The following is a 12,559-nucleotide window of genomic DNA, read 5'->3' as shown; positions in this document are numbered from 1 at the left end:
AAAGAATCAAAAACAGTACTCTCTCCCACAGAGTTACAGAATTTGGATTACAAATGAATGTCAGAAAGCCAATTCAGAAGCACAATTATAAAGCTACTGGTAGCTCTAGAAAAAAGCATAAAGGATTTGAGAGACTTCATGATTGCAGAATTTAGATCTAATCAGGCAGAAATTAAAAATCAATTAACTGAGATGCAATCCAAACTGGAGGTCCTAACAATGAGGGTTAACGAGGTAGAACAAGTGAGTGACATAAAACACAAGTTGATGGCAAGGAAGGAAGCTGAGGAAAAAAGAGAAAAGCAATTAAAAGTTCATGAGGACATGTTAAGGGAAATAAATGACAGCCTCAAAAGGAAAAAAAAAACTATGTTTAATTGGGGTTCCAGAAGGTGCCGAAAGGGACAGAGGACCAGAAAGTGTATTTGAACAAATCATAGCTGAGAACTTCCCAAACATGGGAAGGGAAGAAAGCATTCAGATCCAGGAGATATATCGCTCCCTAAAATCAATAAAAAACTTTCAGCATCTCGACATTTAATAGTGAAACTTGCATATTCCAAAGATTAAGAGAATATCCTTAAAGCAGCAAGAGACAATAGATTCCTAATCTTTATGGGGAGAAGCATTAGAATAGTGCAGACTTCTCCACAGGGACCTGGCAGGCCAGAAAGCGCTGGCAGGATATATTCAGGTCTGAAGTGAGAAGAATACACAACCAAGAATACTTTATCCAACAAGGCTCTCATTCAGAATAGAAGGAGAGATAAAGAACTTCCAAGATAGGCAGAAACTGAAAAAAATAGGTGAACAACAAACCTGCTCTGAAAGAAATATTAAGGGGGACTCTATAAAAGAAAGAGGAAGTCCAAGGAAACAATCCACAAAAACATGGACTGAATAGGTATTATGATGACACTAAATTCATATCTTTCAATAGTAACTCTGAATGTCAATGGGCTTAATGATGCTATCAAAAGGAGCAGGGTTTCAGACTGGATAAGAAAGCAAGACCCATCTATTTGCTGTCTACAAGAGACTCATTTTCCACCTAAGGGCACCTACAGCCTGAAAATAAAAGGTTGGAGAACCATTTACCATTCAGATGATCCTGAGAAGAAAGTAGGGGTAGCCATCCTCATATCAGATAAATTAAAGTTTATCTTAAAGACTGTAGTAAGACATGAAGAGGGACACTGTATAATACTTAAAAGATCTATCCAACAAGAGGACCTAAAAATCATTAATACTGATGCCCCTAATGTGGGAGCTGCCAAGTATTTCAACCAATTAATAACCAAAGTTAAGACATACTTAGATAATAATACACTTACACTGGGAGACTTGAGAACAGAGATTTCGACAATTGACAGATCTTCTAATCACAACATTTCCAAACAAACAAGAGCTTTAAATGATACACTGGACCAGATGGATTTCACACATATTTACAGAAGTTTACATCCAAATGCAACTGAATAAACATTTTCTCAAGTACACATGGAACTTTGTCCAGAATAGACCATATACTGGGTCACAAATCAGGACTTAACTGATACCAAAAGATTGGGATCATCCCCTGCATATGTTCAGACCATAATGCTTTGAAACTAGAACCCAATCACAAGAAGAATTTTGGAAGAATTTCAAACACGTGGACGTTAAACAGCATCTTGCTACAAGATAAAAGGGTCAACCAGAAAATTAGGGAAGAATTTAAAAGAGTCATGGAAACTAATGAGATTGAAGATACAACCATTCAAAATCTTTGGGATGCAGCAAAAGCAGTCCTGAGGGGGGGGAAATACATCACAATACAAGCATCCATCCAAAAACTAGAAAGAACTCAAATACAAAAGCTAACCTTGCACCTAAAGGAGCTGGAGAAGGAACAGTAAATAAAACCTACACCCAGCAGAAGAAGAGCGTTAATAAAGATTCGAGCAGAACTCAATGAAATAGAGACCAGAAGAACCGTGGAACAGATTAACAAAACCAGGAGTTGGTTTTTTGAAAGAATTAATAAGATAGACAAACCATTAGCCGGCCTTATTAAAAAGGAGAGAGAAAAGACTCAAATTAATAAAATCATGAATTAAAAAGGAGAGATCACCGTCAAAACCAAGGAAATACAAACGATCTTAAAAACTTATGACACAAATGCGGAGGAGGGGCAAGATGGTGGAAGAGTAGGGTCCGCAAGTCACCTGTCCCCACCAAATTACCTAGATAACCTTCAAATCATCCTGAAAATCTACGAATTTGGCCTGAGATTTAAAGAGAGAACAGCTGGAATGATGCAGTGATAAGAGTTCAAGCTTCTATCAAGGTTGGAAGACGGGGAAAAAAGAAATAAAGAAACAAAAGGCATCCAAGGGGGAGAGGCCCCGCGGGGAGCTGGGCTAAGGGCGAGTGCCCCCAGGACAGGAAAGCACTGTCCCAGAGAAGCAGGAGCTTCACCAATCTTCCCGGGTGGAAAGGCGTTCACAGGTAGTAAGAGCAGGACCCCAGGAGGGGTTGGGACGTCCTTAGGCTCCCTGGGACACTAACGGACACCTGCGCCCCAGGGAGAGTGCGCCGAGCTCCTTAAAGGGCTGCAGCGTGCATCCGGGTGAACCCAGGAGCAGCTCCGAGGGGCTCAGGCGGCGGCTCCTCGGAAAGGGGTCTGCGCGGGAGCCGGGAGTGCGAATCCAACAGCGCAGGCACTGGAGCACAGGGAGCTGGGGACACAACCCAGAATCCAACCTCCCGTGGGACAGGCAGAGGCCAGGAGTGCCCAGGACACCAAGGACACTCCTGCCCCAAGCTGAGCAGATCTGTGGCCCAGGCCCGGAGCCTCCAGGCCTCTGCAGACCAAGAGCTCTGTAGTTACTGCGGGAGCTGAATCCAGGGCTCCAGAGCTGTCCGCCGCCACTGTGGTTGTTCCTCCTAGGGTCTCACAGGGTATAAAACCCCCACTGAGCCTCACAGTGGCATCACCGGATAAAAAGGATAAACATCACTCACTGAGCCCTGCACCAGGCAGGGGGCTGAGCAGCTCTCCCAAGGGCTAACACCTGAAAATCAGCACAACAGGCCCCTCCCCCAGAAGACCAGCTAGACGGACAAGTTCCAGGGTAAGTCAAGGGACTTAAAGTATACAGAATCAGAAGACACTCCCCCGTGTTTTTTTTTTTTTTTTTTTTTTTTTTTCTTTTTGATTTTTGATTTTGGTTTGCTTCCCCCACCTTTTTTTTTCCTTTCTTTCTTTTTCTTTCTATTTTTCTTCTCTTTTTTTCTTTTTTTCTACCTTTTTTCTTTTTTCTTTTTCTCTTTTCTTTCCTTCTTTATCTCCTCTCTTTTTCTCCTTTTCCCAATACAACTTGTTTTTGGGCACTCTGCACTTAGCAAAATGACTAGAAGGAAAACCTCACCTCAAAAGAAAGAATCAGAAACAGTCCTCTCTCCCACAGAGTTACAAAATTTGGATTACAATTCAATGTCAGAAAGCCAATTCAGAAGCACTATTATACAGCTACTGGTGGCTCTAGAAAAAAGCATAAAGGACTCAAGAGACTTCATGACTGCAGAATTTAGATCTAATCAGGCAGAAATTAAAAATCAATTGAATAAGATGCAATCCAAACTAGAAGTGCTAACGACGAGGGTTAATGAGGTGGAAGAACGAGTGAGTGACATAGAAGACAAGTTGATGGCAAATGAGGGAAACTGAGGAAAAAAGAGACAAACAATTAAACACCATGAGGATAGATAAAGGGAAATAAATGACAGCCTGAGGACGAAAAACCTACATTTATTTGGGGTTCCCGAGGGCCCCGAAAGGAACAGAGGTCCAGAATATGTATTTGAACAAATCCTAGCTGAAAACTTCCCTAATCTGGGAAGGGAAACAGGCATTCAGATCCAGGAAATAGAGAGATCCCCCCTAACATCAATAAAAACCATTCAACACCTCGACATTTAATAGTTAAGCTTGCAAATTCCAAAGATAAAGAGAAGATCCTTAAAGCAGCAAGAGACAAGAAATCCCTGACTTTTATGGGGAGGAGTATTAGGGTAACAGCAGACTTCTCCACAGAGACCTGGCAGGCCAGAAAGGGCTGGCAGGATATATTCAGGGTCCTAAATGAGAAGAACATGCAACCAAGAATACTTTAACCATCAAGGCTCTCATTCAAAATGGAAGGAGAGATAAAGAGCTTCCAAGACAGGCAGGAATTGAAAGAATATGTGACCTCCAAACCAACTCTGCAAGAAATCTTAAGGGGGACTCTTAAAATTCCCCTTTAAGAAGAAGTTCTGTGGAACAATCCACAAAAACAAGGACTGAATAGATATCATGATGACACTAAACTCATATCTTTAAATAGTAACTCTGAAAGTGAACGGGCTTAATGACCCCATCAAAAGGCGCAGGGGGGATCCCTGGGTGGCGCAGCGGTTTGGCGCCTGCCTTTGGCCCAGGGCGCGATCCTGGAGACCTGGGATCCAATCCCACGTCGGGCTCCCGGTGCATGGAGCCTGCTTCTCCCTCTGCCTGTGTCTCTGCCTCTCTCTCTCTCTCTCTCTCTCTCTCTCTCTCTCTGTGACTATCATAAATAAATAAAAAAATTTAAAAAAGGCGCAGGGTTTCAGACTGGATAAAAAAGCAGGACCCATCTATTTGCTGTATACAAGAGACTCATTTCAGACATATGGACACCTATAGCCTGAAAATAAAAGGTTGGAGAACCATTTACCATTCAAATCGCCCACAAGAGAAAGCAGGGGTAGCCATCCTTATAACAGATAAACTAAAATTTACCCAGAAGACTGTAGTGAGAAATGAAGAGGGACACTATATCATACTTCAAGGATCTATCCAACAAGAGAACTTGAGAATCATCAATATATATGCCCCGAATGTGGGAGCTGCCAAAAATATCAATCAATTAATAATCAAAGTTAAGACATACTTAGATAATAATACACTTATACTTGGTGACTTCCATCTAGCGCTTTCTATACTCGATAGGTCTTCTAAACACAACATCTCCAAAGAAACGAGAGCTTTAAATGATACACTGGACCAGATGGATTTCACAGATATCTACAGAACTTTACATCCAAATTCCACTGAATACACATTCTTCTCAAGTGCACATGGAACGTTCTCCAGATTAGAGCACATACTAGGTCACAAATGGGGTCTGAACCGATACCAAAAGATTGGGATATTCCCTGCATATTCTCAGACCATAATGCCTTGAAATTAGAACTCAGTCACAATAAGAATTTTGGAAGGACTTCAAACACGTTGAGGTTAAGGACCATGCTGCTAAAAGATGAAAGGGTCAACAAGGAAATTAAGGAAGAATTAAAAAGATTAAAAGGAGTCATGGAAACTAATGAGAATGAAGATACAACCGTTCAAAATCTTTGGGATGCAGCAAAAGCAGTCCTGAGGGGGAAATACATCGCAATACAAGCATCCATTCAAAAACTGGAAAGAACTCAAATACAAAAGCTAACTTTACACATAAAGGAGCTAGAGAAAAAACAGCAAATAGATGCTACACCCAGGAGAAGAAGAGAGTTAATAAAGATTCGAGCAGAACTCAACGAAATCGAGACCAGAAGAACTGTGGAACAGATTAACAAAACCCGGAGTTGGTTCTTTGAAAGAATTAATAAGATAGATAAACCATTAGCCAGCCTTAGTAAAAATAAGAGAGAGAAGACTCAAATTAAAAACGTGATGAATGAGAAAGGAGATATCACTACCAACACCAAGGCAAAACAAACGATTTTAAAAATATATTATGACCAGCTATACGCCAATAAATTAGGCAATCTAGGAGAAATGGACGCATTTCTGGAAAGCCACAAACTACCAAAACTGGAACAGGAAGAAATAGAAAACCTGAAGTGGCCAATAACCAGGGAGGAAATTGAAGCAGCATCCCAAACCTCCCAAGACACAAAAGTCCAGGGCCAGATGGCTTCCCAGGGGACTTCTATCAAACATTTAAAAAGAAACCATACCTATTCTACTAAAGCTGTTTGGAAAGATAGAAAGAGATGGAGTACTTCCAAACTCGTTCTATGAGGCCAGCATCACCTTAATTCCAGAAGCGGACAAAGACCCCACCAAAAAGGAGAATATAGACCAATATCCCTGATGAACATGGATGCAAAAATAATCAATAAGATACTAGCCAATAGGATCCAATAGTACATTAAGAAAATTATTCATCATGACCAAGTGGGATTTATTCCGGGACACAAGGCTGGTTCAACACTCGTAAAACAATCAATGTGATTCATCATATCAGCAAGAGAAAAACCAAGAACCATATGATGCTCTCATTAGATGCAGAGAAAGCATTTGACAAAATACAGCATCCATTCCTGATCAAAACTCTTCAGAGTGTAGGGATAGAGGGAACATTCCTCAACATCTACGAAAAGCCCACAGCAAATATCATTCTCAATGAGGAAGCACTAGGATTCATTCCCCTAAGATCAGGAACAAGACATGGATGTCCACTCTCCCCACTGCTATTCAACATAGTACTGGAAGTCCTAGCCTCAGCAATCAGACAACAAAAAGACATTAAAGACATTCAAATTGGCAAAGAAGAAGTCAAACTCTCCCTCTTCGCCGATGACATGATACTCTACATAGAAAACCCAAAAGCCTCCACCCCAAGATTGCTAGAACTCATACAGCAATTTGGTAGCGTGGCAGGATACAAAATCAATGCCCAGAAATCAATGGCATTCCTATACACTAACAATGAGACTGAAGAAAGAGAAATTAAGGAGTCAATCCCATTTACAATTGCCCCCAAGAGCATAAGATACCTAGGAATAAACCTAACCAAAGAGGTAAAGGATCTATACCCTAAAAACTATAGAACACTTCTGAAAGAAATTGAGGGAGACACAAAGAGATGGAAAAATATTCCATGCTCATGGATTGGCAAAATTAATATTGTGAAAATGTCAATGTTACCCAGGGCAATTTACACGTTTAATGCAATCCTTATCAAAATACCATGGACTTTCTTCAGAGAGTTAGAACAAATTATTTTAAGATTTGTGTGGAATCAGAAAAGACCCCGAAGAGCCAGGGGAATTTTATAAAAGAAATTCATAGCTGGGGGCATCACAATGCCAGATTTCAGGTTGTACTACAAAGCTGTGGTCATCAATACAGTGTGGTACTGGCACAAGAACAGACACATAGATCAATGGAACAGAATAGAGAACCCAGAAGTGGACCTTGAACTTTATGGTCAACTAATATTCAATAAAGGAGGAAAGACCATCCATTGGAAGAAAGACAGTATCTTCAATAAATGGTGCTGGGAAAATTGGACATCCACATGCAGAAGAATGAAACTAGACCACTCTCTTTCACCATACACAAAGATAAACTAAAAATGGATGTAAGATATAATGTGAGACAAGTTTCCATCAAAATCCTAGAGGAGAACACAGGCAACACCCTTTTTGAACTTGGCCACAGTAACTTCTTGCAAGATACATCCATGAAGGCAAGAGAAACAAAAGCAAAAATGAACTATTGGGACTTCATCAAGATAAGAAGCTTTTGCACAGCAATGGAGTGTTCTTCAATGTCTTTTTTACTTCCTCAATTTCTTTGATAGTGTTGTACAATTTTCAGAGTACAGATTTTTTTCCCTTCTTGGTTATGTTTATTCCTAGCTATCTTATAATTTTAGTGCAATTGTAATTGGGATCGAATCCTTGATTTATCTTTTTGCTGCTTCCTTGTTAGTGTGTAGAAATGAAACAGACTTTTGTGCCTTGATTTTATATCCTATGACTTTTCTGAATTCCTCTTTCATGTCTAGCAATTTTTTGATGGAGTCTTTCAGGTTTTTTACATGGAGTATCATGCTGTCTGCGAAGAGTGAAATTTGGATTCTTTGTTGATTTAGAAGCCTTTTATTTATTTTTCTTGTCTGATTGCTGAGGTTAGGACTTCCAGTACTATGATGAACAACAGTGGTGAGAGTGAATATCCCTGCTGTGGTGTTGACTTTAGGGAAAAAGGTTCTTAGTTTTTCCCCATTGATTATGATATTCACTGTGAGTCTTTCTTATATGGCTTTTATAATGGTGAGGTATGTTCCCTGTATCCCTTCATTTTGGAGAGGTTTTATCAAGAGAGGATGTTGTACTTTGACAAATGCTTTTTCTGCATCTATTGAGAGGATCATATGTTTCTTATCATTTCTTCTATTAATGTGGTATATCACATTGATAGATTCACAGATATTGAACCACCCCTGCAGGACAGGAATAAATCCCACTTGTCCGTGTTGACTAGTCCTTTTAATGTACTGTTGGATCCTATTAGCTAGTATCTTCATGAGAAGTTTTGCATCTATGTTTATCAGGGATATTGGTTTGTAATTCTCCTTTTTAGTGGGTTCTTTGGTTTTGGAATCAAGGTATTGCTGGCCTCATAGAGTAAGTTTGGACATTTTCCTTCCATTCCTATTTTTTGGAAAAATTTCAGAAAAATGGGTATTAATTCCTCCTTGAATGTTTGGTAGAATTTGCCTGTGAAGCCATGCAGCCCCCGACTCTTGTTTGTTGAGAGATTTTTGATTACTGATTCAATTTCTTTGCAGATTATGGGGCTCTTCAAATTCTTTATTTCTTCCTGTTTCAGTGTTGGTAGTTTGTATCTTTCTAGGAATACATCCATTTCTTCCAGATTGTCTCATTTGTTGGCATGTAATTTCTAATAATATTCTTTTATATTTGTTTGTATTTCTTTCTTGTTGGTTGTGATCTATGCTCTTTCATTCATGATTATACTTACTTGGGTGTTATTATTTTGATAATTCAGGGTAGAGGTTTATTAATCTTGTTAATTATTTTAAAGAGAGTAGTTTTGCTGCTCTGTTCTATAGTATATTTTATTTCTATGTAATTGGTTTCTGCCCTAATATTTATTATTTCTCTTATCCTGATGGATTTAGTATTTATTTGCTTTCTCTTTCCAGGTCCTTCATGTATAAGTTTAGGTTGTGTATTTGAGACATTTTTGCTCCTTGAGGAAGGCCTGTGTTACCAAACACTTCCCTTTTAGGACCACCTTTGCTCCATCCAAAGGTTTTAAAAGTTCTTGTTTCCATTTTCATTTGTTTCTATGTATTTTAATTCTTCTTTAATTTCCTGCTTAACTCATTAATTCTTTAGTAAAATGCACTTTAACCTCCATGTATTTGTGGTCTTTTCAAATTCTTTCTTTTTTTAAAAAATGATTTTATTTATTTATTCATGAGACACACACACACACACACACACAGAGAGAGAGAGAGAGAGAGAGAGGCAGAGATACAGGCAGAGGGAGAATCAGGCTCCCTGCCAGGAGCCCAATGAGACTAAATTCCAGATCCTGGGATCATGCTCTGAGCCGAAGGCAGATGCTCAACTATTGAGCAACCCAGGGGTCCCTCCAAACTTTTTCTTGTGGTTGACTTCATGTTTTAAAGCATTGTGATCTGAAAATGTGCATGATATGACCTCTCGGAGCATATAAGAAAATAACAAAAAATAATAAAGACTAAAGAATAAATAAAAAGAATGTTATACACTGTTTTCCCGAAGATCTGAAGCTTTGCAACCTTCTGTAATCAGTAAATTTAATTTGAATGAGTTTTTTGTGCTGGTCTTCCGGGAGAAGGGTCTGTTGAGCTGATTCTCAGGTGGACTTGCCCTAGTGGAAATTTGCCTCTAGTGCAGAGATAGGGCTCGGTTTACACCAGCTCTGAGCTCCACTAGGTGGCACTGTTTTGCTCCCTGTAAGATTTCAGCACTGATAGGATAAATATTGCAGCACGCTGTTCTCTAGCCCTGGAGCTGAAAATTCATGCCCTGTCCTCTTCAGTGAGCCCTTACAGAAGAGCAATCAATTCCTTTTATCTCCTCAGTTTTCATTAGAGCTCAGTGTTCTCTCTGCCTGTGCCTTAGTATTTTTATTTTAGGCACGTAACAGAGTTTCAAAACTCCAAATTTTAGGAACTCCCAAGGCATTCCTCCCGTGCTATTCTTCCTGCAGCTGGGGTATCTTGCCACAATTCTGCTTTTTGCTGCACCTGTCCCTGTAAAGCGATCACACGACCATGCATTTTTTCACAGTTTATGACAACACAGTGCAGAAAGCCATCACCCAGACTCGCTGTTCTTAGCTGGCTTCCATGATCCTATACATGGAAACCCTGCCATACTTAGGCACCACATGTTTTTCTTGCACCCCCAGAGACTTTCATCCTGAGATTCTGCCCTGCTTCACCAACTGAGCACCTTTAATCCACGCACATCCCCCAGTGTACCTGACTTCTCTCAGCTGCTTATAATAATTTGCCGTAGCCCCCTTAAGGAGGCTCCACCCCTGCCGCTGTTCCTCAGGTATATCACACTAGATTCAAGTTTCCACGCCTCGCCTCCTACCTTCCAAATGGTAGTTGCTTTTCTACTTGTAGAATTGCAGCATTTATTATCTCAGACCGCGAATTGATCTCTCAGGTGTTCAGAATGACTTAATAACTATCTAGTTGTATTCAAGGGATGAGACAAACTTGGGCCTCACTCCACTCCTCTGCCATCTTAACTTCTTCCCCTGAAATGAGATCTTAGGGGAGAAATGAGAAGACATTAATCAGTTACAAGGAAACAGGAAAGTACACAACACAATGGTAAAGATGAATATACAGTAAGCTTTAGAAAACATTAATTCTGTGATAGGTCACAGTCTTAATCACTTAACAATAGTATAAATATTAAAGGAAAAGAATACTGGTAATAACTATACCTACTACAATTTATTAATAAATATGCAATATAAAAAGAAATATGTTGTGACATCAAAAATATGAGAAATAGGGAAGTTAAATATTGGAGCTTTGTATTCAATGGAAGTTAATTGGCTAACAGATTTTATTTTTTTTATAAATTAATTTTTATTGGTGTTCAATTTACCAACATACAGAATAACACCCAGTGCCCATCCCGTCAAGTGTCCCCCTCAGTGCCCGTCACCCATTCACCCCCACCCCCCGTCCTCCTCCCCTTCCGCCACCCCTAGTTCATTTCCCAGAGTTAGAAGTCTTTATGTTCTGTGTCCCTTTCTGATATCTCCCACACATTTCTTCTCCCTTCCCTTATATTCCCCTTCACTATTATTCATATTCCCCAAATGAATGAGAACATACACTGTTTGTCCTTCTCCGATTGACTTACTTCACTCAGCATAATACCCTCCAGTTCCATCCACGTTGAAGCAAATGGTGGGTATTTGTCGTTTCTAATGGCTGAGTAATATTCCATTGTATACATAAACCACATCTTCTTTATCCATTCATCTTTCGATGGGCACCGAGGCTCCTTCCACAGTTTGGCTATTGTGGACATGGCTGCTAGAAACATCGGGGTGCAGGTGTCCCGGCGTTTCACTACATCTGTATCTTTGGGGTAAATCACTAACAGTGCAATTGCTGGGTCGTAGGGCAGGTCTATTTTTAATTCTTTGAGGAACCTCCACACAGTTTTCCAGAGTGGCTGCACCAGTTCACATTCCCACCAACAGTGTAAGAGGGTTCCCTTTTCTCCGCATCCTCTCCAACATTTGTGGTTTCCTGCCTTGTTAATTTTCCCCATTCTCACTGGTGTGAGGTGGTATCTCATTGTGGTTTTGATTTGTATTTCCCTGATGGCAAGTGATGCAGAGCATTTTCTCATGTGCATGTTGGCCATGTCTATGTCTTCCTCTGTGAGATTTCTCTTCATGTCTTTTGCCCATTTCATGATTGGATTGTTTGTTTCTTTGGTGTTGAGTTTAAGAAGTTCTTTATAGATTTTGGAAACTAGCCCTTTATCTGATATGTTATTTGCAAATATCTTCTCCCATTCTGTAGGTTGTCTTTGAGTTTTGTTGACTGTATCCTTTGCTGTGCAAAAGCTTCTAAAAGGACTGTTTTATTTATATTCTATGCAAGCCCCCTTGTGACAATGACAACAGAAATACATAGAGGGGATTTGTGTAGATTTAAAAGGGGGTGTTATAAACATCAGGATGCATGCATGACCTTGAACTCATATTTTTGTTTTATTTGGGTAAATACCTAGTACTGTAATTGCTGGATGATAGAGTAGTTCTATTTTTAACATAACTGAAGAAGCTCCTTATTGTTTTCCAGAGTGGCTGTACCACTTTGCATTCTTACCAACAGTGCAAAAGGGTTCCCCTTTCTCCACATCCTTGCCAACATCTGTTTTTGTGTTCTGGATTTTAGTCATTCTGATAGCTGTGAGATGATATCTCATTGTAGATTTGATTTGCATTTACCCAATGATCAGTGAATTTGAGAATCTTTTTGTGTGTTTGTTGGTCATCTGTATGTCTTTTTTGGAACAATGCCTATTCATGTCTTCTGTCCATTTTCAGGGGGATTATTCATTTTTGAGTCTTGATTTTAATCACTTTTTATATATTTTGGACACTAACCCCTTATCAGATATGTCATTTGCAAATATC

This window comes from Nyctereutes procyonoides, unplaced genomic scaffold (genome assembly GCF_905146905.1).
Source record: "Nyctereutes procyonoides isolate TBG_1078 unplaced genomic scaffold, NYPRO_anot_genome, whole genome shotgun sequence".
Taxonomy (NCBI): Eukaryota; Metazoa; Chordata; class Mammalia; order Carnivora; family Canidae; genus Nyctereutes; species Nyctereutes procyonoides.
This window is presented reverse-complemented; position numbering follows the sequence as displayed.